The sequence below is a fragment of the Cupressus sempervirens genome, chromosome 3, assembly GCF_028749045.1.
Source record: "Cupressus sempervirens isolate cs-2001-9-10 chromosome 3, ASM2874904v1, whole genome shotgun sequence".
NCBI lineage: Eukaryota > Viridiplantae > Streptophyta > Pinopsida > Cupressales > Cupressaceae > Cupressus > Cupressus sempervirens.
In genome coordinates this window covers 262,459,643-262,472,839 of record NC_143120.1, presented here as the reverse complement: position 1 = coordinate 262,472,839, position 13,197 = coordinate 262,459,643, and positions in this window count along the sequence as shown.

Here is a 13,197-nt window from a genome sequence, read left to right as displayed (position 1 = left end):
GAATGAAAGAAGAGGTAACCAAACCTATGATATTGTATTGTGATAATACAAGGGCTATAAACATATCCAAGAATCTAGTAATGCATGCAAAAACCAAGCATATTGCAATCAAGTATCACTATGTCAGAGAATTGGTGGAAGACAAACAAGTGAAGATGGAGTACATTCACATAGAAGAACAAACTGTAGATATCTTCACCAAACCATTGCCCAAGGATGCTTATGAATATCTTAGAGGTAAGTTTGGGGTAATGCCCCTAACTCAAGCAGTCTAAAGCAATAGAGAAACTGCCCTGCATCAACAAGAGTAGATCATTGAAATCTCATAAGAATGATGCAAAGGATGACAATAGGAATAGAAATTCTAGATCAGTCACAAGCATGGTGACAGAGGGAGAAAACATTAAGATGCAAAGCTTATATTTAGCATGTTGAAGATGCTACATCTTTGGCATTTATGTCAAAGAGGGAGATATGATAAACTGATCAATGAAAGGTAAAGATATGGAGATGTATGAGATCAATAATAAGGATGCATCAATCTAGAGGGAGAAGTAGAGGGAGAAGCAGAACAAATGATTTAGTTTGTATCAGCAAAAGGAGTTATATAACAAGAAGATAACATATGTAATTTTGGTGGTAACTAAGTTGATCAATTGATTAGTTTGGTTTGCTATCAATGCCAAAGAGGGAGATTGTTGGAAATGATTGAAAAGATCATGAATGAAGAATAATAGAATTGGTAAAGAATGTTTTCAATCATTGTTTTGTCATTGATGTCAAACTTGCTACTTGCAGGAATAACAATTTCTTAAGTGATCTAAATACTATCAATTGGTTGATTGTCAAGGAGGTGGCAATCAATAAGATGTAACTAGAGTACCTAGAGAAAGGTTGAAGTTATGATGTTGTAATGAAGTATAAGGATCAGCTAAGCCATTGATGAAATAGTGTATTAATGACGTACTCTAAGAGGTTGGACACGCTAAGATGTATCAAAGATGTAAGGTTTAACTAAGTCATTTGTCAAGCCTAACTAAGTTCATTGGAGAGAGCCGAGCAGATTCTCAGTTGAAGCCAAGCAAGTTCAACTTTAGTGTGTGTCGAGTGATCTTCAGGTGTCGTGCATCCTTTAGGTGCTGAGTGAAGATCAAGTGCAGAGTGACTTCAGGTGTGGAGTGAAGAACAAGTGCCTAGTGACTTCAAGTGTCAAGCACCAGTAAATAACAATTGAAGTTGAGTAACATAGAAGGAGTTGAGCATCAGTAATCCAATGATGCCAAGTTGTTACATTATTTGTTAAGTCAAAGATTCGCTAGATCAGTAGTGATAAGTTTGTTACATCAAATTTTGTGAATTAGTTGGATGATAAGGATGATGAGTAGATGTCACAGAATTTTAGGTAAATCATGCAAAACAATTCAAGGCGAATGCTAATGGGTTTATAATGAATTTTCTAGAAGAAGCAATTTGGAATGAAAATAATGTCATTTTCTCAAGATCAAATTAAGATTTGAGTTTGAAATGAAGAAAAAAACTTCTTTATAAGGAGTTACAGGTTAGAGATCGAATGTGCATGTGTGAGAGGGAGTTGTTCATAAGGTGTGGTCATGCAAAGAAGCCAAGAGGAGTAAGAGCAGAGCATCAAGACTTTAAGTTGATCAAGTGACCAGGGAATGCATTGGCATAACAAGTGGAAGAACTCAAGGAGATAGATCTTGAAGGGTGAACGAGCTGACAGCACTGCAAGCGAGGAAAGCAAAGCAAAGAAAAGAACTTAAGAGTGATATGAAATCTGCACAGTTAGGATTGCAATCTTTATCAGGTGAAAACCCTTCTAATACTCTCTTACCATTGTATTAGATATTGAAATCCTACACTACTAGGTTAGCTTAATAGCTAGGTGGATAAGCCTTAGGAAAAGGATAAAGAGATCCCTAGGAGAAGGATAAAGAGATCCTCAGGAGAGGGATAAGAGATCCTTAAGAGGAGGATAGGAGATAATTAGAGAGGGATGAAAGATTCTTTTGAGAAGGTGACTGTAAACCTCATGGATTTGGTTGAGCCTAATAGCTCTATGTAAATCCTTTGATAGGGTGACATTCCAAGTTGAATGTTCTTAAATCCTATAACAAGGTCACATTTAATAGGGTAGACCATTAGAAGTGGTTGAAATCAATTGCGTAGTTATTCAGTGGGTATCATTGCCACCCTAGTTTTACCTTCTTATTCCTGGAGGGTTTCTAGGTCATCAAAATTATTTTTGTTATGGTGTGATGCATGTTTAGTTTTCATGATTGTTTAATGTTTAATTGCATGCATGATAAGAAAGAATAAGGATAGCACTTCTCATTCACTCCTATTTAATTAGAAATTTTGAATTGGACATCATTGGACCTTGGATAACTCATTGACCCCCCCCCCCCTCTTAGTTATTCTAAAGAATTCTAACACTTACAAATTCTACTTACAATACTAAGAATGCTTGGAAATAAATCTATTCTATCCTAATCTAATCCACCTTCCAAGTGGGTCCCCTTGGTCAGCTTCAACTAAACTACTAATGTAAAATAGAAGCCAAAAACTATTTCTTCTAACTGGCTAAACTAACACACTTGGGTCAATTCCTATATATAGGAGATTTACATTTATTCCCATAGCAAAAAAGTAAATAACCTAGCTTTAAATCTGCAAGAGAGAAAGAAGGAAAATAACACCTCAAGACAGGAAGAAGAGATAATGGCTTAAGGCAGGAATAATAAAGTCTAAACATCCACTTGACATAGAAATAAATGTAGAGAATGCAGTAAGTCTTGATAGCTCCTCCATACTCCCTACTATGTCCTTCGAAATGGTTACAACTTTCCTCCACCGTGGCTACAACTTAGCATTCTTTTCTCCTTGAATGTTGTTGGTGCTCATCTTTGAATTGTTCCAATCATCTTTTAGCTTCATTGCTAACAAGTTAGTTATAATATAGAGATAATTGAAAATAAGAATTTTCAAATTAAATTCAAACATAGGAACATGCATTTTTATAATTATATGAAATATTGCATAATATATATAATACTAGCAAAATATGGCATATTATCTACCCATAGGTTTATCATAGGTTTTGGTAAACATAGGTCCACAAATTTTCTGACAAAGATAAAATAGAGTATCAACAAAGTGTTTTAAAACTATCATGAAATAAAGTCAATATTTGGCCTCATCACTTCCCTTGTCTTGAAAGTAGTCTTCCACTCATCACCTTCTCTGATATGAATCTGATGGTACCCACTCTTCAGATCTATCTTTGTGAAATACTGAGTTCCACTCAAATAGTTCATAATATCATCCATCCTTGATAAAGGAAATCTATACTTGATGGTTATCTTGTTGATAGCACAAGAATCTATGCATATTCTCCATTGTCTATTCTTCTTTGGTGCTAACACTACTAGTACAACACATGGACTCAGACTCTCTCAAATCAACCCCTTCTACAATAGCTCATGAACTTGTCTGTTTAACTCTTCTCTTTCTACCAGTGTCATTTTGTGCACTACCTTGTTTGGAAAACTGGCTTCTAGAACCAAATACATCTGGTGATTGATCTTCCTCATTAGGGTCAATCCATCAGGTACATTATCTGATACAATATCAAAAAACTATTCTAACATATCTGCAACTTTTGCAAGTACCTCCTCTACTTCTTCTTCACTATCTTTAGTAATCATAGCAAAACACATATGTTCACGTTTCATACCTTTAAGAAACTCTTTTCCATCAACAAAACATATTTTGGTAGCAATAAATACCTTTTCTTCTTTATCCTTCAATAGCTTCAACTTATGTTTCACTCCATCCTTAGTTAGAGTGTAAAGATTTGCTCGCCCATCATGTACAACATGCCTGTCAAATTGCCATAGTCTACCCAACAATATATGACATTTCCATAGGTATGATATCACATAGTACCTCATCCTAGTATCTCCCAATCTTGAACATCACTGAGCATTGCTCATTGACCATAACCTTATGGTCATCTTGCACCCAAGCAATATGGTATGGATGTGGGTATTTCTATCTCTTTTGCTTCAACTTGATGACCATCATTTCTGACACCAAATTTTTAGTACTTCCATCATCAATGATCACATCACAAAACTTATCTTAACATCTACTCTTTTTTTGAAACAAAATCCTTCTTTGATTAGGTTCATTCTCACCACTCAGTAGGACTCTTTTGTTAACTAGGACTTCTCCTCTTTTAGTATCTTTCGATGGGAGGATCTGGCATCTTCATTAACATGTGCAAATCTTTCTTGACCTTTTGTTCTTTAATCTATTCTTCCTTGGTGTTGGGTACATTCAAATACTCTATCCCTTTCTTCTCTTTAGTGAAAACATTTTCCACAGAAGCACTCTTCCAAATCCTTCTCCTTTGCCTCTTCCTCTCTGATCTCTATTGTTCTGATTATGGAAATGATTAGGATTGTTTCCCCTTTGGTTCTAGTTTCTACTTCAACCTCATCCTTGTTCCTCTAATCATCATTACAACCTCCATAAGATCATTCACTAGATCTTCCACCATGACCTCTTCCACTATTCTTATTGTCAAACTTCTTGTTCAGTTTCTCCTCAACTCTTACAGCAAACTGGTATGCCTCCTCAATACTACTCATTTGAAATAGACTTAGCTTGCCATGAAATCTTGGCCTTAACCCATTAAGATAATGGGAAACTTTCTCCTTATTAGCTTCTACATGGCATGTTCTAATGAGAACTCGGTAGAACTCTTTAGTATACTCTTGAATAGATTTTCCTACTTGCTTCATTCCTTGCATCTTCTTTAATAGATTAAGCTCATAATCCATAGGAATGAATTGTTGCTTCATTTTAGCTATCATGCAATCCCATTTGGTGATTTTGTCCTTTCCTTTTCTATTTCACTCTAATTGAATGTCTTGCCTCTAGATCTTTGCATGTTCCTTCAGTTTTGCCTTCACAAACTTGACCCTAATTGGATCCTCAATATCTTCATACTCAAAGTACTCCTCTAGTTCATTGATCCTATCGATCAACTCTTCTAGGTTAAGATTTCCTAAAAATGTTCGAACCTCAAACTTAGGTCTTTTTCCAATCTTGGAAATGGCCCTAAAAAGCCTCTCTTTCTCTAGATTTAGAATTGCCTATACTTCAACATTTTCTTCTACTTTGTCCTCATCCTCACTCTCATCTCTTACAAGAAGATTAATTCCTCTTTGCATTTTTTCTTTCAACACTTGCATTTTCCTTTGGAGGGCTTGGAAACCCTCAAGTGTAACACCTGCAACTCTTCCACCACGCTCTTTTTGTGGAGGTATTTTTGCACTTCTATTGAAACCCTAGTGCAAACTGCCTCACAATCGATGATTTATCTACATGCCTAGCCCAAACCATAGTCCTAGTGCAAACTAACTCATAATCAAAGATGTATCCACACATCCAAGAACTCTAGCTCTGATACCACTTGATGTAGGTGACTCCCCTTAATACCATAAACTCATAACAAAATCAAAGAAACTATAGAAAATGTGAGAAACAAAATTTGGACTTCTTATTATCACTGCAAATGTGGAATTATGGAATTCTCAATGGCAATATGCTAACTGAAATGGGCACCTTCATTATAGTAATCTACAAGATAGTGCTACGAACTATCACCTAGAGTTGTCCTAGATAATGTTCGAGCCTTTCTTAAATAGGTAGTTTTACGCTGCTCAAGAAGGTTCTAGATGCTCAAACTTAATATCCAGGGCCAATAGACCCTAACAATACACATAGAGTTGGCCAAATACATCTTTGATAAATTAGTTTACAAATTTTGGTAGCCCAAATTTTGAAGGCCTTAACTCATGAACCGTTGCTCTGATTGGCTATTATAACCACTTTTCAGAAATGCCAGCTCCTGATTTACAGGCTTGAAACCAAGCTAGTGCCATTCCATTGAGTTTTTGGACCATATCCAGGCACTCTAAGGCCTCTGACAATGAGTTTGAAGATTTTTTTGCAAATTTTTACATCGAAGATCCGCAATAACTTTTTTGATACGTAAGTTGAAGCAATGCTATTTTTATGGTAGGCTTATATCTCTGAAATGAACATTCATATAGAAAATGAGAACATTCCAAGCTCGTATGAAAAACTTACTAAAAATAGAAAGTTCAAATAAATAGTAACCACCTTGTCTACTAGTCCTTGTTAAAATAGAAAAAATTGAAAATAATTTTTTTTTTTGTGTCATGCAAGATTTTCCTTACACCCAAGGTGCTCCTACATGATTTTAGTTTTCATGTATTGATTCCAAGAGTGGAGAAATCATCTATAAAGAAGAAATAATTTTAGGAGCTTATTGACACTATGAAGGAGATTCAGGCTAGATTTGACACAGTTGAAGAGAAGGATATGCTAGCATTAGAGAAAATTAGATTGGAAAATCATATGGAATGTTTAATAAACTTGATAAGGCAAGAAGATTATATACTTTTCCCAACAATTTCTCTTCCACGAGAGTCATTGGAAAGTTTTGAAGTCTTGAAGAATACAAGTCAAGAAGTGGGAATTGTATTGATGGTATTGTAAGAAAAGTTGACGAGTTCCTACAAGGGGTCATTCATACATATGATGAGATAGTATTGTTGAAGGGAGGGTCCAAAGTCTAGATGGCAAATGGGAATATAGTTTTTTTGGCCCAGTAAATAATAATTCATGTCATCTTAAAGTATTGTATACACTTAAATTTTTTTAGGTCAATCAATTAAAATATTGATATCTAATTAATATTAATCCTCTATTAGCCATAATATATGATGTGACTAAGTCTCCTAGTCCACATCCACTATCCAAGTTACATGAAACATCATAATAGAACTATTAATTAATTTAAACTAATTAAGAATCAATATTTTTGGTCATCATACATAAGACATTTTCCTAAAAGGTCAAAGAGGATTCGATGTCCTTGAAGCAATGGGTCATAAGGAAGCTTTGCCTCACATGGCTTGGTCCAATGAACATTTTCCTCCTTGCAACAAAGTCCTCACCACTTCTCCTACAATTTAGTGGATTGCCATTCTACCTCACTTAGTCAAGGGTGACTCATGGGAAACTTGTACCAAGAGTACTCATTGAGAGTAGATTCTTGCTACTCTTCTCTCAATGGCATTTGTGATAGATATGACACATGGATTCTCATTCCACATCAAACTCTTTTGTGTCAATGTTAGAGAAACATAACCCCTATTCTTCCTCTCGCATTTCCACCACTCCTCTATTCTCTCCATTCTTGTAACCAAGTTAATCTCAACCCTCCACTTATCAAAATTTCACTCAGAATCATTGGATTGTGCCACCTTCGATAGGGCCTCCCAAAATGATATAAAAAGAGCTACCATTCCCACAAGCAAGATAATTAGTAACTCTTGAGCAATAGGAAATCATTAAAAATTTGAGAAATTACTTGATTCTAGAAATTCAATAACATTATAGGATAATTAGCATAGAAATTATCATAGTGACCTTAGGATCACAACTAATCCCTCATTATACTTCGTTAATCATAGAGTTATAGGATATTTCATCTTCATATTGAATTAGATTCATAACGCCCAATACTTTGAAGCAATTTTGAAGAAAGGGGCATATTTGAAGAATCTAAGAGTTCACTAAATCAAACACACTATTTGGTCTCAAAATTTCAACTTGGGAAATATAATTTTTATTATTTAAAATCTAAATGTGCAATATTTTCCAATGAAAATGATCAACCATCCAAAGGTAAAGTCCTCTTTTCTTTTTGTTCTTGCCTATCAAGGTGGGTATACATTTACACTTTATGCTTTCTTAAATTATTTAATTTATTTACAAAATAATCTTATAATAAAATACATACTTCCAAAACTAATATGAAACCTTAGATCCTATTCTATAAGTAAATAAATAATATTATGGACCAGTTCCTTTTCTATTTAGGTATCGAGAAAATCTCCTACAAGTATTCAAATACTTTTTATAAGACATTTGAAGATTTTTATGAACCATGAACAACCCAATTATATCAATGCAAGCATATTAGATTTATAGTATGAACCAGTCAAGTTGAATTTAATCCTCATAGAGGAACCAATTAGATAGAAACAAACATGAATTTTTTTTTTCTATCTATTTCTTCAAGTTAATACCATATAATTTCAATCGGCCCCATAAGTTTTAAAGGTGATAATCATATGCACCATTTCATTATTGTAAAATACTAAACTTGAAGAAATGAGAACTTATTGCACCCAAAATCTAAAAGGTCTGCATATTGTGTTTTATTTTCATATTACATTCTACAGATGTCTCCCTCTTCATATGTATGTATATACACCCTTATAGTCTAAGAAAAAAAAAATGGTTGTGGTTTCCTCAAAGAAGAAGTAGAAGACTTCCAACTATTTCACATTTTTTATTTTCAATGGTTACAACAAAATTTTCAAAATCCCATGACCATTGATTCTCAAAATGTGATATTTCATCTTTAAAACATCCAAAAGTCATCAAGGTCCTAGTTTTTCATAACATCTTTGATTTGTTCATTGAATTTAGTAGGGTCCATTATGGAATCTATGAAGAGGGCCCATAGTTCTACTTTCTCTTGTTTCTTCATGAGCTTAGATATGTCTTCCTTGAAATTAATAGAATATTTTTGGGAAGTTATTATAAGACTAGTGAAGATTTTTTTTTTTCTTCCTACTCATCCTCATCAAAATTTGGTTAAAACAAAAGCAATGGGAAGCCTTCAACTACTGAGAGTCCCATTCTATTTGTCAAGCTATTCATTAAAAGGAATAAATATTATGTCTATATATTTAAAGTATTTTATTTTTCCAACTTCTTGTTGGGATTGAAAATTGAAGCACTAATTTTGAGTACCATTTTGAAAAACAAGTCATAATAAGCCCCTATAAGTGCTTCTCATGCATGTGCACCCAACTGTCATTTTGAGACCTATGAAATGTTTCAAGTATTTAAGACCTTTAATTCAGTATATGCATGCATCCCATATTGGTAAGTTGTGATTTAGAACTATTTCATGAAGTGTCATTTTGAGCATCCACCAAATCTACATTTTTGCCTAAGTGTTAATCAACGATAAGAAGCCTAGTTTGCAATTGAATATCTTGCACCCAGTAAAGTTTCATGAATTGCCACTTTTTCAATGTATATTATGAATATCTAAGAACATATGTTTTATATTTTGAATCATTTTGATATTTTTTGACCAGGTTTTGAATCCCTCAAAGTTAGTTGCTCATTATTGTCATGCCGATGCATTTTGTTTAGAATTCTAGGAAGCCTTGTTTGACCAGTTATAACATGACCTAGTTGACCCTATTGAGAAATTTCCTTTTTCAATGGATTCTAGGGGTTAGGGAATTTCTATGTTTAAATTTTTATCGTATGAAAAATCTATTTGACTAGGTTTTAAACATGATTCCAAATGCAATTTATAAAGTTTTACTGGTAACCAAGAGTGCAGATTGATTGATAGCCCTATTTGGGATGTTATAATTTTGAAACCATAATAGATGGGACTAAATGGATTATACCACTATGTTATACTCTAAAAATAATTCAAGTGTGGTAGATTTCATGTCTTGATGAATTCATCTGCACACTTTCCTAGGTCCATTCTATTTGCAAAAATTGTTATTCTACTAGTATTCCCAGTTCTGTAGTTCCACGTATCCATCTTTGAACACTTGCTAGATATTCCTAGTTATTTTTCATGAGGCTAGATTAAATAATTATACTCTTTATATGAAAAAAAATCAACCCCCAAGTGGTCATTTGACTAGTCTTCAAAGTCAAAACTAGGTGCATTTTATTGTTTTCTGACATGCTTGTTTGAAGAAAGTTTGAAGTAGGCATTTTTCACAGTCAATATCTTTTAATTAGGATGTCATCATGAAGTAAAATTTGATAGGATGAAAGTGTGTGGACTAGACAATATGAATACAATGTGTTGGGACCTAATAGGTGATTTGGCTTTTTTTTTATGGCTAACCTAGAATCCTCTTGGCACAAAGTGGACAATGTTAAAAAATGAATGAAGTATGAGTTCTAAATGATGCATCAGTGATCAAGTTTAAATCTAATTAGTGCCAGGTGTTCATTGGATCAGTTTCACCTTTCATGTGTTTGAGTTTGAATTTATTTTTAGGTGGGCCCACTTTCGGACCTAACTAATCTTCATAAGACTAATAGGACATCAGGGATTGAAGATGCTCAAAATATGTTATAATAATTCTAATCATCATGATTACTTGGCATGTGTGTATGTCACTTAAAGACCAATTGAATGTGTAAGTTTTATACATGGTTAGAAAGGGAGAAGGGGAATTGGATCACTTGATGAAGATTATACTAGGAGCTTAGCATTTATCAAAAATAGGAATTTATTTCAACTAAGGTAACCAAGTAAGAATTCTTGTGTTTGGAGAATGTTGAAATATTTTCCAAATCTTCTTTGAGGGAAAAGGACAAGTTGTGGATACATTTTTCTAGATCTTGGACACTAAATTCCTTTGAGCTTATTTAATAAAATATGATGGTGTCAAGTTTGAAAATACATTGGCAAGGGAGATTGCAAGAGCATACAACTCATATGCATCTTATACTGGTGGATAGTCATTAATGGCTAGTTTTCCTCTTTTCTCATTTTGATAAAGATACATAATAATTAAATTTTAAGATGTGATATTATGTTGAATCCTCCATAATTGAATCATTTTACCCTCAATTTGCACACATCTAAACAAGAAAATATGTGATTTTCTCCACACATTGAGGGAGTCAAGTCAATAAGATTTCACTTCCCAAATAAATTCATAAGAAGAAAGTGCTCTTGGATTACTTGATGGTCTAGTGGTTGCAGATAGGATTGAGGCAATGTTATCAAGTGGGTGATTGCATTGGTTTTTTTAATTTTGAACTAGGAGGACAAGGATGATGCTCTTATTTTCTCTAATCATGTCTAGAAAGCCAAAAGTCTACATTGAATACATGGAATTAATATTATAAATTTGAATTTTTTTTGATGTGGGAGAAATATTTTAACATATTAAATATGTAATATTAAGGGAAATTACAACACCTATAATTTTATTCCCATGATATTCCATGCTTTATAACTAAGATGCATCTTGAAATAGTTTATATACTCACAAAAAATGGGGAGCAATTATGGAACATGCATGTCATGTCATGGATGCAATTGGAGTTAACGGTTACCCTTTATTGACTTCAATGCCTAATCTATGTGAGCATGAGTTTATAGTTGGATTTTAGGTGGGTGTTTCCATTTGCAAGAGACATGGATGAAAAGGAGTTAAAAAAGTGTAGTGTTTTGACTATTCATAGCTCAAGCTTAAGAGAAATGGGGAACATCTCAACTCCTCAAAAATTAGCACATTTAAACCTATGTAAATACATAAATATGAGTTAGTTGTTTGTAGACATTGATAATAGGATTGGGAAAATTTGGAAGGAGTTTTCCAAATAAGCGAATCGCTGGCTAGAGAAAAAGGGGTTCTTTGTACTCTTGGCATGGGTTTGTAACCATGCTTCTCAAGAACCATATTCATGCAACCCAAGGTGATGAGTGTTGTTCCTAATCAAAATCAAGAACATGCTTTGTTTTCCATTTTGATCATTCTTTCCTTAGCCACCACATGAATACAAATTTTAAATACAATTTGTTACTATGCAAGGTGAGTATGGATTAGGTTTGAGGAAGTGTGTAGGTTGTGGAAAGATATAATTTGAATGCAATGAAATGTTATAGAAGTAGTGGAAAACAAATTAGTCAGTACAAAACAATGAAAGTTTCAACTATCCTCCAACATTGCCATATAAGACTAATTTTGGATTTTGTATTCTCATGTCTACATTTTGTAGAGTATGGAGTTGATACTTGTTTGTGGGGATGTTTGTTTCCAAATAAAATTAAAATCTTTCTACAAAGCACAAAAGAAACTAACTATTCAAGTGATCCTAGAAGGAGAAATATTCATGCCTGCAATTGCATCCTAGACATTGAGCAAATGAGGAAATTTTAAGGGGTTTATACTAGTGGGAGGATTCTATTTGAATAGAGAAACTCTTGTATTGACTAGTCTTGGTTTTACATGGAGTTCCAAATCTTTTGTTGTATAGAGATATTTAATCCCAAATTACCTAAATTTTGGAAAAGACAAATGTTTTTATACACCAATGCCCAATCAATCAATGTCTTAAGCTTGGCACTTTTGACAACATGGAAACAGGCTTGTGTCAAGCCCTCAACCAATTGACACAACAAACAAAAATGAAATTTTAAACAAATATGGTGATGTGATAGTTGCATGTGTAGATTGTGGGCCTCTAAACCTCACACACACTTCAACATGGTCCTTATATGTGGAGTCATCCTGGAATAAACATCGAGTCATTTATCCAAGATGCCCAAAAATGTGACTTGTTGCCTTTTAACTAGAAGGATTATGCCTATATGCTCTTAGATCTAGAAGTAGGCAACCGAGCCTTTCTAGAATGAAGGATTTATGCAAAGTATATGCTTATGTAATTATTCTAGATGATATGCAGATTATTCTAATAAAAAGTATAGGAAATTAAACTAGATGGATGCATATTTAATCTAAAATGATAACAAAGGCTAAGCCAAATATGAAAGCTATAATTTAAATGAGTAATCACTTTGACAACAATTCAATACACTTCAAATTCCAACCTCTATAATGAGGAATTAGAAGCCTCTTATATAGAAATCCCGAAATCCATGAATGGTCAAGATGAATTGGGATGAATGGCTAAGATCAAAGAGAAGATTCTGTTGAGATGGAAACTTCCTTGTGTAGGTGAAGTTAACTATTCAAGATTTGAGTGTGATGAGTAGTTAACTGAGCTTTACATGAGTGTGAGAACAAGTTAACTAAATTAGTTCCAATTTAAGAGATAGCTCACTCTGAGTTTCCATTTTGGAACTAAAAAGAAGACTTTGAAGAGAATATTTAATTTAATAAGGTGAGATATGACCTCATTAAATGCATATTTCAATTAATTGAATAATCAAACTCAATTAATTAAAGTAACTGCATTATTAAATTAAATAAATTTAATTCCTTA